Raw genomic sequence first — 14,884 nt, forward strand, 5'->3', positions numbered from 1 at the left:
TTGAAAACGTGTTTTTCAGCCCGAAATAAACGCGTTTTTTCAGACAACTGAATCCCTATGTAACTGCAAGACTCAGAAGAGCCCACACACTCAGCTCTTAACCCCAGTGTGCAGAAAGTGTCAAAACGTGTTTTTCAGCAGAAATAAACATGTTTCTGCAAGTTTGGTCACCCCCATGTAAGTTATGGGGCAGTAACAGAACACTTTTGAAAACGTGTTTTTCAGCCCGAAATAAACGCGTTTTTTCAGACAACTGAATCCCTTTGTAACTGCAAGGCTCAAAAGAGCCCACACACTCAGCTCTTAACCCCAGTGTGCAGAAAGTGTCAAAACATGATTTTCAGCAGAAATAAACATGTTTTTGCAAGTTTGGTCACCCCCATGTAAGTTATGGGGCAGTAACAGCACACTTTTGAAAACGTGTTTTTCAGCCCGAAATAAACGCGTTTTTTCAGACAACTGAATCCCTATGTAACTGCAAGACTCAGAAGAGCCCACACACTCAGCTCTTAACCCCAGTGTGCAGAAAGTGTCAAAACATGATTTTCAGCAGAAATAAACATGTTTCTGCAAGTTTGGTCACCCCCATGTAAGTTATGGGGCAGTAACAGCACACTTTTGAAAACGTGTTTTTCAGCCCGAAATAAACGCGTTTTTTCAGACAACTGAATCCCTTTGTAACTGCAAGGCTCAAAAGAGCCCACACACTCAGCTCTTAACCCCAGTGTGCAGAAAGTGTCAAAACATGATTTTCAGCAGAAATAAACATGTTTCTGCAAGTTTGGTCACCCCCATGTAAGTTATGGGGCAGTAAAAGCACACTTTTGAAAACGTGTTTTTCAGCCCGAAATAAACGCGTTTTTTCAGACAACTGAATCCCTATGTAACTGCAAGACTCAGAAGAGCCCACACACTCAGCTCTTAACCCCAGTGTGCAGAAAGTGTCAAAACATGATTTTCAGCAGAAATAAACATGTTTCTGCAAGTTTGGTCACCCCCATGTAAGTTATGGGGCAGTAACAGCACACTTTTGAAAACGTGTTTTTCAGCCCGAAATAAACGCGTTTTTTCAGACAACTGAATCCCTAGGTAACTGCAAGACTCAGTAGAGCCCACACACTCAGCTCTTAACCCCAGTGTGCAGAAAGTGTCAAAACGTGATTTTCAGCAGAAATAAACATGTTTCTGCAAGTTTGGTCAACCCCATGTAAGTTATGGGGCAGTAACAGCACACTTTTGAAAACGTGTTTTTCAGCAAGAAATAAACGCGTTTTTTCAGACAACTGAATCCCTATGTAACTGCAAGACTCAGAAGAGCCCACACACTCAGCTCTTAACCCCAGTGTGCAGAAAGTGTCAAAACGTGTTTTTCAGCAGAAATAAACATGTTTCTGCAAGTTTGGTCACCCCCATGTAAGTTATGGGGCAGTAACAGAACACTTTTGAAAACGTGTTTTTCAGCCCGAAATAAACGCGTTTTTTCAGACAACTGAATCCCTATGTAACTGCAAGGCTCAAAAGAGCCCACACACTCAGCTCTTAACCCCAGTGTGCAGAAAGTGTCAAAACGTGTTTTTCAGCAGAAATAAACATGTTTCTGCAAGTTTGGTCACCCCCATGTAAGTTATGGGGCAGTAACAGCACACTTTTGAAAACGTGTTTTTCAGCCCGAAATAAACGCGTTTTTTCAGACAACTGAATCCCTTTGTAACTGCAAGGCTCAAAAGAGCCCACACACTCAGCTCTTAACCCCAGTGTGCAGAAAGTGTCAAAACATGATTTTCAGCAGAAATAAACATGTTTCTGCAAGTTTGGTCACCCCCATGTAAGTTATGGGGCAGTAACAGCACACTTTTGAAAACGTGTTTTTCAGCCCGAAATAAACGCGTTTTTTCAGACAACTGAATCCCTATGTAACTGCAAGACTCAGAAGAGCCCACACACTCAGCTCTTAACCCCAGTGTGCAGAAAGTGTCAAAACGTGTTTTTCAGCAGAAATAAACATGTTTCTGCAAGTTTGGTCACCCCCATGTAAGTTATGGGGCAGTAACAGCACACTTTTGAAAACGTGTTTTTCAGCCCGAAATAAACGCGTTTTTTCAGACAACTGAATCCCTTTGTAACTGCAAGGCTCAAAAGAGCCCACACACTCAACTCTTAACCCCAGTGTGCAGAAAGTGTCAAAACATGATTTTCAGCAGAAATAAACATGTTTCTGCAAGTTTGGTCACCCCCATGTAAGTTATGGGGCAGTAACAGCACACTTTTGAAAACGTGTTTTTCAGCCCGAAATAAACGCGTTTTTTCAGACAACTGAATCCCTATGTAACTGCAAGACTCAGAAGAGCCCACACACTCAGCTCTTAACCCCAGTGTGCAGAAAGTGTCAAAACGTGTTTTTCAGCAGAAATAAACATGTTTCTGCAAGTTTGGTCACCCCCATGTAAGTTATGGGGCAGTAACAGCACACTTTTGAAAACGTGTTTTTCAGCCCGAAATAAACGCGTTTTTTCAGACAACTGAATCCCTTTGTAACTGCAAGGCTCAAAAGAGCCCACACACTCAGCTCTTAACCCCAGTGTGCAGAAAGTGTCAAAACATGATTTTCAGCAGAAATAAACATGTTTCTGCAAGTTTGGTCACCCCCATGTAAGTTATGGGGCAGTAACAGCACACTTTTGAAAACGTGTTTTTCAGCCCGAAATAAACACGTTTTTTCAGACAACTGAATCCCTATGTAACTGCAAGGCTCAAAAGAGCCCACACACTCAGCTCTTAACCCCAGTGTGCAGAAAGTGTCAAAACGTGTTTTTCAGCAGAAATAAACATGTTTCTGCAAGTTTGGTCACCCCCATGTAAGTTATGGTGCAGTAACAGCACACTTTTGAAAACGTGTTTTTCAGCCCGAAATAAACGCGTTTTTTCAGACAACTGAATCCCTATGTAACTGCAAGGCTCAAAAGAGCCCACACACTCAGCTCTTAACCCCAGTGTGCAGAAAGTGTCAAAACGTGTTTTTCAGCAGAAATAAACATGTTTCTGCAAGTTTGGTCACCCCCATGTAAGTTATGGGGCAGTAACAGCACACTTTTGAAAACGTGTTTTTCAGCCCGAAATAAACGCGTTTTTTCAGACAACTGAATCCCTTTGTAACTGCAAGGCTCAAAAGAGCCCACACACTCAGCTCTTAACCCCAGTGTGCAGAAAGTGTCAAAACGTGTTTTTCAGCAGAAATAAACATGTTTCTGCAAGTTTGGTCACCCCCATGTAAGTTATGGGGCAGTAACAGCACACTTTTGAAAACGTGTTTTTCAGCCCGAAATAAACACGTTTTTTCAGACAACTGAATCCCTATGTAACTGCAAGGCTCAAAAGAGCCCACACACTCAGCTCTTAACCCCAGTGTGCAGAAAGTGTCAAAACGTGTTTTTCAGCAGAAATAAACATGTTTCTGCAAGTTTGGTCACCCCCATGTAAGTTATGGTGCAGTAACAGCACACTTTTGAAAACGTGTTTTTCAGCCCGAAATAAACGCGTTTTTTCAGACAACTGAATCCCTATGTAACTGCAAGGCTCAAAAGAGCCCACACACTCAGCTCTTAACCCCAGTGTGCAGAAAGTGTCAAAACGTGTTTTTCAGCAGAAATAAACATGTTTCTGCAAGTTTGGTCAACCCCATGTAAGTTATGGGGCAGTAACAGCACACTTTTGAAAACGTGTTTTTCAGCCCGAAATAAACGCGTTTTTTCAGACAACTGAATCCCTATGTAACTGCAAGACTCAGAAGAGCCCACACACTCAGCTCTTAACCCCAGTGTGCAGAAAGTGTCAAAACGTGTTTTTCAGCAGAAATAAACATGTTTCTGCAAGTTTGGTCACCCCCATGTAAGTTATGGGGCAGTAACAGCACACTTTTGAAAACGTGTTTTTCAGCCCGAAATAAACGCGTTTTTTCAGACAACTGAATCCCTTTGTAACTGCAAGGCTCAAAAGAGCCCACACACTCAGCTCTTAACCCCAGTGTGCAGAAAGTGTCAAAACATGATTTTCAGCAGAAATAAACATGTTTCTGCAAGTTTGGTCACCCCCATGTAAGTTATGGGGCAGTAACAGCACACTTTTGAAAACGTGTTTTTCAGCCCGAAATAAACGCGTTTTTTCAGACAACTGAATCCCTATGTAACTGCAAGACTCAGAAGAGCCCACACACTCAGCTCTTAACCCCAGTGTGCAGAAAGTGTCAAAACGTGTTTTTCAGCAGAAATAAACATGTTTCTGCAAGTTTGGTCACCCCCATGTAAGTTATGGGGCAGTAACAGCACACTTTTGAAAACGTGTTTTTCAGCCCGAAATAAACGCGTTTTTTCAGACAACTGAATCCCTTTGTAACTGCAAGGCTCAAAAGAGCCCACACACTCAACTCTTAACCCCAGTGTGCAGAAAGTGTCAAAACATGATTTTCAGCAGAAATAAACATGTTTCTGCAAGTTTGGTCACCCCCATGTAAGTTATGGGGCAGTAACAGCACACTTTTGAAAACGTGTTTTTCAGCCCGAAATAAACGCGTTTTTTCAGACAACTGAATCCCTATGTAACTGCAAGACTCAGAAGAGCCCACACACTCAGCTCTTAACCCCAGTGTGCAGAAAGTGTCAAAACGTGTTTTTCAGCAGAAATAAACATGTTTCTGCAAGTTTGGTCACCCCCATGTAAGTTATGGGGCAGTAACAGCACACTTTTGAAAACGTGTTTTTCAGCCCGAAATAAACGCGTTTTTTCAGACAACTGAATCCCTTTGTAACTGCAAGGCTCAAAAGAGCCCACACACTCAGCTCTTAACCCCAGTGTGCAGAAAGTGTCAAAACATGATTTTCAGCAGAAATAAACATGTTTCTGCAAGTTTGGTCACCCCCATGTAAGTTATGGGGCAGTAACAGCACACTTTTGAAAACGTGTTTTTCAGCCCGAAATAAACACGTTTTTTCAGACAACTGAATCCCTATGTAACTGCAAGGCTCAAAAGAGCCCACACACTCAGCTCTTAACCCCAGTGTGCAGAAAGTGTCAAAACGTGTTTTTCAGCAGAAATAAACATGTTTCTGCAAGTTTGGTCACCCCCATGTAAGTTATGGTGCAGTAACAGCACACTTTTGAAAACGTGTTTTTCAGCCCGAAATAAACGCGTTTTTTCAGACAACTGAATCCCTATGTAACTGCAAGGCTCAAAAGAGCCCACACACTCAGCTCTTAACCCCAGTGTGCAGAAAGTGTCAAAACGTGTTTTTCAGCAGAAATAAACATGTTTCTGCAAGTTTGGTCAACCCCATGTAAGTTATGGGGCAGTAACAGCACACTTTTGAAAACGTGTTTTTCAGCCCGAAATAAACGCGTTTTTTCAGACAACTGAATCCCTATGTAACTGCAAGACTCAGAAGAGCCCACACACTCAGCTCTTAACCCCAGTGTGCAGAAAGTGTCAAAACGTGTTTTTCAGCAGAAATAAACATGTTTCTGCAAGTTTGGTCACCCCCATGTAAGTTATGGGGCAGTAACAGAACACTTTTGAAAACGTGTTTTTCAGCCCGAAATAAACGCGTTTTTTCAGACAACTGAATCCCTATGTAACTGCAAGGCTCAAAAGAGCCCACACACTCAGCTCTTAACCCCAGTGTGCAGAAAGTGTCAAAACGTGATTTTCAGCAGAAATAAACATGTTTCTGCAAGTTTGGTCAACCCCATGTAAGTTATGGGGCAGTAACAGCACACTTTTGAAAACGTGTTTTTCAGCCCGAAATAAACGCGTTTTTTCAGACAACTGAATCCCTATGTAACTGCAAGACTCAGAAGAGCCCACACACTCAGCTCTTAACCCCAGTGTGCAGAAAGTGTCAAAACGTGTTTTTCAGCAGAAATAAACATGTTTCTGCAAGTTTGGTCACCCCCATGTAAGTTATGGGGCAGTAACAGCACACATTTGAAAACGTGTTTTTCAGCCCGAAATAAACGCGTTTTTTCAGACAACTGAATCCCTATGTAACTGCAAGGCTCAAAAGAGCCCACACACTCAGCTCTTAACCCCAGTGTGCAGAAAGTGTCAAAACGTGATTTTCAGCAGAAATAAACATGTTTCTGCAAGTTTGGTCAACCCCATGTAAGTTATGGGGCAGTAACAGCACACTTTTGAAAACGTGTTATTCAGCCCGAAATAAACGCGTTTTTTCAGACAACTGAATCCCTATGTAACTGCAAGACTCAGAAGAGCCCACACACTCAGCTCTTAACCCCAGTGTGCAGAAAGTGTCAAAACGTGTTTTTCAGCAGAAATAAACATGTTTCTGCAAGTTTGGTCACCCCCATGTAAGTTATGGGGCAGTAACAGCACACTTTTGAAAACGTGTTTTTCAGCCCGAAATAAACGCGTTTTTTCAGACAACTGTATCCCTATGTAACTGCAAGACTCAGTAGAGCCCACACACTCAGCTCTTAACCCCAGTGTGCAGAAAGTGTCAAAACGTGATTTTCAGCAGAAATAAACATGTTTCTGCAAGTTTGGTCAACCCCATGTAAGTTATGGGGCAGTAACAGCACACTTTTGAAAACGTGTTTTTCAGCCCGAAATAAACGCGTTTTTTCAGACAACTGAATCCCTATGTAACTGCAAGACTCAGAAGAGCCCACACACTCAGCTCTTAACCCCAGTGTGCAGAAAGTGTCAAAACGTGTTTTTCAGCAGAAATAAACATGTTTCTGCAAGTTTGGTCACCCCCATGTAAGTTATGGGGAAGTAACAGCACACTTTTGAAAACGTGTTTTTCAGCCCGAAATAAACGCGTTTTTTCAGAAAACTGAATCCCTATGTAACTGCAAGACTCAGAAGAGCCCACACACTCAGCTCTTAACCCCAGTGTGCAGAAAGTGTCAAAACGTGTTTTTCAGCAGAAATAAACATGTTTCTGCAAGTTTGGTCACCCCCATGTAAGTTATGGGGCAGTAACAGCACACTTTTGAAAACGTGTTTTTCAGCCCGAAATAAACGCGTTTTTTCAGACAACTGAATCCCTTTGTAACTGCAAGGCTCAAAAGAGCCCACACACTCAGCTCTTAACCCCAGTGTGCAGAAAGTGTCAAAACATGATTTTCAGCAGAAATAAACATGTTTCTGCAAGTTTGGTCACCCCCATGTAAGTTATGGGGCAGTAACAGCACACTTTTGAAAACGTGTTTTTCAGCCCGAAATAAACGCGTTTTTTCAGACAACTGAATCCCTATGTAACTGCAAGACTCAGAAGAGCCCACACACTCAGCTCTTAACCCCAGTGTGCAGAAAGTGTCAAAACATGATTTTCAGCAGAAATAAACATGTTTCTGCAAGTTTGGTCAACCCCATGTAAGTTATGGGGCAGTAACAGCACACTTTTGAAAACGTGTTTTTCAGCCCGAAATAAACGCGTTTTTTCAGACAACTGAATCCCTATGTAACTGCAAGACTCAGAAGAGCCCACACACTCAGCTCTTAACCCCAGTGTGCAGAAAGTGTCAAAACGTGTTTTTCAGCAGAAATAAACATGTTTCTGCAAGTTTGGTCACCCCCATGTAAGTTATGGGGCAGTAACAGCACACTTTTGAAAACGTGTTTTTCAGCCCGAAATAAACGCGTTTTTTCAGACAACTGAATCCCTTTGTAACTGCAAGGCTCAAAAGAGCCCACACACTTAGCTCTTAACCCCAGTGTGCAGAAAGTGTCAAAACATGATTTTCAGCAGAAATAAACATGTTTCTGCAAGTTTGGTCACCCCCATGTAAGTTATGGGGCAGTAACAGCACACTTTTGAAAACGTGTTTTTCAGCCCGAAATAAACGCGTTTTTTCAGACAACTGAATCCCTATGTAACTGCAAGACTCAGAAGAGCCCACACACTCAGCTCTTAACCCCAGTGTGCAGAAAGTGTCAAAACATGATTTTCAGCAGAAATAAACATGTTTCTGCAAGTTTGGTCACCCCCATGTAAGTTATGGGGCAGTAACAGCACACTTTTGAAAACGTGTTTTTCAGCCCGAAATAAACGCGTTTTTTCAGACAACTGAATCCCTTTGTAACTGCAAGGCTCAAAAGAGCCCACACACTCAGCTCTTAACCCCAGTGTGCAGAAAGTGTCAAAACATGATTTTCAGCAGAAATAAACATGTTTCTGCAAGTTTGGTCACCCCCATGTAAGTTATGGGGCAGTAACAGCACACTTTTGAAAACGTGTTTTTCAGCCCGAAATAAACGCGTTTTTTCAGACAACTGAATCCCTATGTAACTGCAAGACTCAGAAGAGCCCACACACTCAGCTCTTAACCCCAGTGTGCAGAAAGTGTCAAAACGTGTTTTTCAGCAGAAATAAACATGTTTCTGCAAGTTTGGTCACCCCCATGTAAGTTATGGGGCAGTAACAGCACACTTTTGAAAACGTGTTTTTCAGCCCGAAATAAACGCGTTTTTTCAGACAACTGAATCCCTTTGTAACTGCAAGGCTCAAAAGAGCCCACACACTCAACTCTTAACCCCAGTGTGCAGAAAGTGTCAAAACATGATTTTCAGCAGAAATAAACATGTTTCTGCAAGTTTGGTCACCCCCATGTAAGTTATGGGGCAGTAACAGCACACTTTTGAAAACATGTTTTTCAGCCCGAAATAAACGCGTTTTTTCAGACAACTGAATCCCTATGTAACTGCAAGACTCAGAAGAGCCCACACACTCAGCTCTTAACCCCAGTGTGCAGAAAGTGTCAAAACATGATTTTCAGCAGAAATAAACATGTTTCTGCAAGTTTGGTCACCCCCATGTAAGTTATGGGGAAGTAACAGCACACTTTTGAAAACGTGTTTTTCAGCACGAAATAAACGCGTTTTTTCAGACAACTGAATCCCTATGTAACTGCAAGACTCAGTAGAGCCCACACACTCAGCTCTTAACCCCAGTGTGCAGAAAGTGTCAAAACGTGATTTTCAGCAGAAATAAACATGTTTCTGCAAGTTTGGTCAACCCCATGTAAGTTATGGGGCAGTAACAGCACACTTTTGAAAACGTGTTTTTCAGCCCGAAATAAACGCGTTTTTTCAGACAACTGAATCCCTATGTAACTGCAAGACTCAGAAGAGCCCACACACTCAGCTCTTAACCCCAGTGTGCAGAAAGTGTCAAAACGTGTTTTTCAGCAGAAATAAACATGTTTCTGCAAGTTTGGTCACCCCCATGTAAGTTATGGGGCAGTAACAGAACACTTTTGAAAACGTGTTTTTCAGCCCGAAATAAACGCGTTTTTTCAGACAACTGAATCCCTATGTAACTGCAAGGCTCAAAAGAGCCCACACACTCAGCTCTTAACCCCAGTGTGCAGAAAGTGTCAAAACGTGATTTTCAGCAGAAATAAACATGTTTCTGCAAGTTTGGTCAACCCCATGTAAGTTATGGGGCAGTAACAGCACACTTTTGAAAACGTGTTTTTCAGCCCGAAATAAACTCGTTTTTTCAGACAACTGAATCCCTATGTAACTGCAAGACTCAGAAGAGCCCACACACTCAGCTCTTAACCCCAGTGTGCAGAAAGTGTCAAAACGTGTTTTTCAGCAGAAATAAACATGTTTCTGCAAGTTTGGTCAACCCCATGTAAGTTATGGGGCAGTAACAGCACACTTTTGAAAACGTGTTTTTCAGCCCGAAATAAACGCGTTTTTTCAGACAACTGAATCCCTATGTAACTGCAAGACTCAGTAGAGCCCACACACTCAGCTCTTAACCCCAGTGTGCAGAAAGTGTCAAAACGTGATTTTCAGCACAAATAAACATGTTTCTGCAAGTTTGGTCAACCCCATGTAAGTTATGGGGCAGTAACAGCACACTTTTGAAAACGTGTTTTTCAGCCCGAAATAAACGCGTTTTTTCAGTCAACTGAATCCCTATGTAACTGTAAGACTCAGAAGAGGCCACACACTCAGCTCTTAACCCCAGTGTGCAGAAAGTGTCAAAACGTGTTTTTCAGCAGAAATAAACATGTTTCTGCAAGTTTGGTCACCCCCATGTAAGTTATGGGGAAGTAACAGCACACTTTTGAAAACGTGTTTTTCAGCCCGAAATAAACGCGTTTTTTCAGACAACTGAATCCCTATGTAACTGCAAGACTCAGTAGAGCCCACACACTCAGCTCTTAACCCCAGTGTGCAGAAAGTGTCAAAACGTGATTTTCAGCAGAAATAAACATGTTTCTGCAAGTTTGGTCAACCCCATGTAAGTTATGGGGCAGTAACAGCACACTTTTGAAAACGTGTTTTTCAGCCCGAAATAAACGCGTTTTTTCAGACAACTGAATCCCTATGTAACTGCAAGACTCAGAAGAGCCCACACACTCAGCTCTTAACCCCAGTGTGCAGAAAGTGTCAAAACGTGTTTTTCAGCAGAAATAAACATGTTTCTGCAAGTTTGGTCACCCCCATGTAAGTTATGGGGCAGTAACAGCACACTTTTGAAAACGTGTTTTTCAGCCCGAAATAAACGCGTTTTTTCAGACAACTGAATCCCTTTGTAACTGCAAGGCTCAAAAGAGCCCACACACTCAGCTCTTAACCCCAGTGTGCAGAAAGTGTCAAAACATGATTTTCAGCAGAAATAAATATGTTTCTGCAAGTTTGGTCACTCCCATGTAAGTCATGGGGCAGTAACAGCACACTTTTGAAAACGTGTTTTTCAGCCCGAAATAAACGCGTTTTTTCAGACAACTGAATCCCTATGTAACTGCAAGACTCAGAAGAGCCCACACACTCAGCTCTTAACCCCAGTGTGCAGAAAGTGTCAAAACATGATTTTCAGCAGAAATAAACATGTTTCTGCAAGTTTGGTCACCCCCATGTAAGTTATGGGGCAGTAACAGCACACTTTTGAAAACGTGTTTTTCAGCCCGAAATAAACGCGTTTTTTCAGACAACTGAATCCCTTTGTAACTGCAAGGCTCAAAAGAGCCCACACACTCAGCTCTTAACCCCAGTGTGCAGAAAGTGTCAAAACATGATTTTCAGCAGAAATAAACATGTTTCTGCAAGTTTGGTCACCCCCATGTAAGTTATGGGGCAGTAACAGCACACTTTTGAAAACGTGTTTTTCAGCCCGAAATAAACGCGTTTTTTCAGACAACTGAATCCCTATGTAACTGCAAGACTCAGAAGAGCCCACACACTCAGCTCTTAACCCCAGTGTGCAGAAAGTGTCAAAACGTGTTTTTCAGCAGAAATAAACATGTTTCTGCAAGTTTGGTCACCCCCATGTAAGTTATGGGGCAGTAACAGCACACTTTTGAAAACGTGTTTTTCAGCCCGAAATAAACGCGTTTTTTCAGACAACTGAATCCCTTTGTAACTGCAAGGCTCAAAAGAGCCCACACACTCAACTCTTAACCCCAGTGTGCAGAAAGTGTCAAAACATGATTTTCAGCAGAAATAAACATGTTTCTGCAAGTTTGGTCACCCCCATGTAAGTTATGGGGCAGTAACAGCACACTTTTGAAAACATGTTTTTCAGCCCGAAATAAACGCGTTTTTTCAGACAACTGAATCCCTATGTAACTGCAAGACTCAGAAGAGCCCACACACTCAGCTCTTAACCCCAGTGTGCAGAAAGTGTCAAAACATGATTTTCAGCAGAAATAAACATGTTTCTGCAAGTTTGGTCACCCCCATGTAAGTTATGGGGAAGTAACAGCACACTTTTGAAAACGTGTTTTTCAGCACGAAATAAACGCGTTTTTTCAGACAACTGAATCCCTATGTAACTGCAAGACTCAGTAGAGCCCACACACTCAGCTCTTAACCCCAGTGTGCAGAAAGTGTCAAAACGTGATTTTCAGCAGAAATAAACATGTTTCTGCAAGTTTGGTCAACCCCATGTAAGTTATGGGGCAGTAACAGCACACTTTTGAAAACGTGTTTTTCAGCCCGAAATAAACGCGTTTTTTCAGACAACTGAATCCCTATGTAACTGCAAGACTCAGAAGAGCCCACACACTCAGCTCTTAACCCCAGTGTGCAGAAAGTGTCAAAACGTGTTTTTCAGCAGAAATAAACATGTTTCTGCAAGTTTGGTCACCCCCATGTAAGTTATGGGGCAGTAACAGAACACTTTTGAAAACGTGTTTTTCAGCCCGAAATAAACGCGTTTTTTCAGACAACTGAATCCCTATGTAACTGCAAGGCTCAAAAGAGCCCACACACTCAGCTCTTAACCCCAGTGTGCAGAAAGTGTCAAAACGTGATTTTCAGCAGAAATAAACATGTTTCTGCAAGTTTGGTCAACCCCATGTAAGTTATGGGGCAGTAACAGCACACTTTTGAAAACGTGTTTTTCAGCCCGAAATAAACTCGTTTTTTCAGACAACTGAATCCCTATGTAACTGCAAGACTCAGAAGAGCCCACACACTCAGCTCTTAACCCCAGTGTGCAGAAAGTGTCAAAACGTGTTTTTCAGCAGAAATAAACATGTTTCTGCAAGTTTGGTCAACCCCATGTAAGTTATGGGGCAGTAACAGCACACTTTTGAAAACGTGTTTTTCAGCCCGAAATAAACGCGTTTTTTCAGACAACTGAATCCCTATGTAACTGCAAGACTCAGTAGAGCCCACACACTCAGCTCTTAACCCCAGTGTGCAGAAAGTGTCAAAACGTGATTTTCAGCACAAATAAACATGTTTCTGCAAGTTTGGTCAACCCCATGTAAGTTATGGGGCAGTAACAGCACACTTTTGAAAACGTGTTTTTCAGCCCGAAATAAACGCGTTTTTTCAGTCAACTGAATCCCTATGTAACTGTAAGACTCAGAAGAGGCCACACACTCAGCTCTTAACCCCAGTGTGCAGAAAGTGTCAAAACGTGTTTTTCAGCAGAAATAAACATGTTTCTGCAAGTTTGGTCACCCCCATGTAAGTTATGGGGAAGTAACAGCACACTTTTGAAAACGTGTTTTTCAGCCCGAAATAAACGCGTTTTTTCAGACAACTGAATCCCTATGTAACTGCAAGACTCAGTAGAGCCCACACACTCAGCTCTTAACCCCAGTGTGCAGAAAGTGTCAAAACGTGATTTTCAGCAGAAATAAACATGTTTCTGCAAGTTTGGTCAACCCCATGTAAGTTATGGGGCAGTAACAGCACACTTTTGAAAACGTGTTTTTCAGCCCGAAATAAACGCGTTTTTTCAGACAACTGAATCCCTATGTAACTGCAAGACTCAGAAGAGCCCACACACTCAGCTCTTAACCCCAGTGTGCAGAAAGTGTCAAAACGTGTTTTTCAGCAGAAATAAACATGTTTCTGCAAGTTTGGTCACCCCCATGTAAGTTATGGGGCAGTAACAGCACACTTTTGAAAACGTGTTTTTCAGCCCGAAATAAACGCGTTTTTTCAGACAACTGAATCCCTTTGTAACTGCAAGGCTCAAAAGAGCCCACACACTCAGCTCTTAACCCCAGTGTGCAGAAAGTGTCAAAACATGATTTTCAGCAGAAATAAATATGTTTCTGCAAGTTTGGTCACTCCCATGTAAGTCATGGGGCAGTAACAGCACACTTTTGAAAACGTGTTTTTCAGCCCGAAATAAACGCGTTTTTTCAGACAACTGAATCCCTATGTAACTGCAAGACTCAGAAGAGCCCACACACTCAGCTCTTAACCCCAGTGTGCAGAAAGTGTCAAAACATGATTTTCAGCAGAAATAAACATGTTTCTGCAAGTTTGGTCACCCCCATGTAAGTTATGGGGCAGTAACAGCACACTTTTGAAAACGTGTTTTTCAGCCCGAAATAAACGCGTTTTTTCAGACAACTGAATCCCTATGTAACTGCAAGACTCAGTAGAGCCCACACACTCAGCTCTTAACCCCAGTGTGCAGAAAGTGTCAAAACGTGATTTTCAGCAGAAATAAACATGTTTCTGCAAGTTTGGTCAACCCCATGTAAGTTATGGGGCAGTAACAGCACACTTTTGAAAACGTGTTTTTCAGCAAGAAATAAACGCGTTTTTTCAGACAACTGAATCCCTATGTAACTGCAAGACTCAGAAGAGCCCACACACTCAGCTCTTAACCCCAGTGTGCAGAAAGTGTCAAAACGTGATTTTCAGCAGAAATAAACATGTTTCTGCAAGTTTGGTCAACCCCATGTAAGTTATGGGGCAGTAACAGCACACTTTTGAAAACGTGTTTTTCAGCCCGAAATAAACGCGTTTTTTCAGACAACTGAATCCCTATGTAACTGCAAGACTCAGAAGAGCCCACACACTCAGCTCTTAACCCCAGTGTGCAGAAAGTGTCAAAACGTGTTTTTCAGCAGAAATAAACATGTTTCTGCAAGTTTGGTCACCCCCATGTAAGTTATGGGGCAGTAACAGCACACTTTTGAAAACGTGTTTTTCAGCCCGAAATAAACGCGTTTTTTCAGACAACTGAATCCCTTTGTAACTGCAAGGCTCAAAAGAGCCCACACACTCAGCTCTTAACCCCAGTGTGCAGAAAGTGTCAAAACATGATTTTCAGCAGAAATAAACATGTTTCTGCAAGTTTGGTCACCCCCATGTAAGTTATGGGGCAGTAACAGCACACTTTTGAAAACGTGTTTTTCAGCCCGAAATAAACGCGTTTTTTCAGACAACTGAATCCCTATGTAACTGCAAGGCTCAAAAGAGCCCACACACTCAGCTCTTAACCCCAGTGTGCAGAAAGTGTCAAAACGTGTTTTTCAGCAGAAATAAACATGTTTCTGCAACTTTGGTCACCCCCATGTAAGTTATGGTGCAGTAACAGCACACTTTTGAAAACGTGTTTTTCAGCCCGAAATAAACGCGTTTTTTCAGACAACTGAA

This window comes from Lepisosteus platostomus, chromosome 2 (assembly GCF_059453375.1).
Source record: "Lepisosteus platostomus isolate fLepPlt1 chromosome 2, fLepPlt1.hap1, whole genome shotgun sequence".
NCBI classification, from domain to species: Eukaryota; Metazoa; Chordata; class Actinopteri; order Semionotiformes; family Lepisosteidae; genus Lepisosteus; species Lepisosteus platostomus.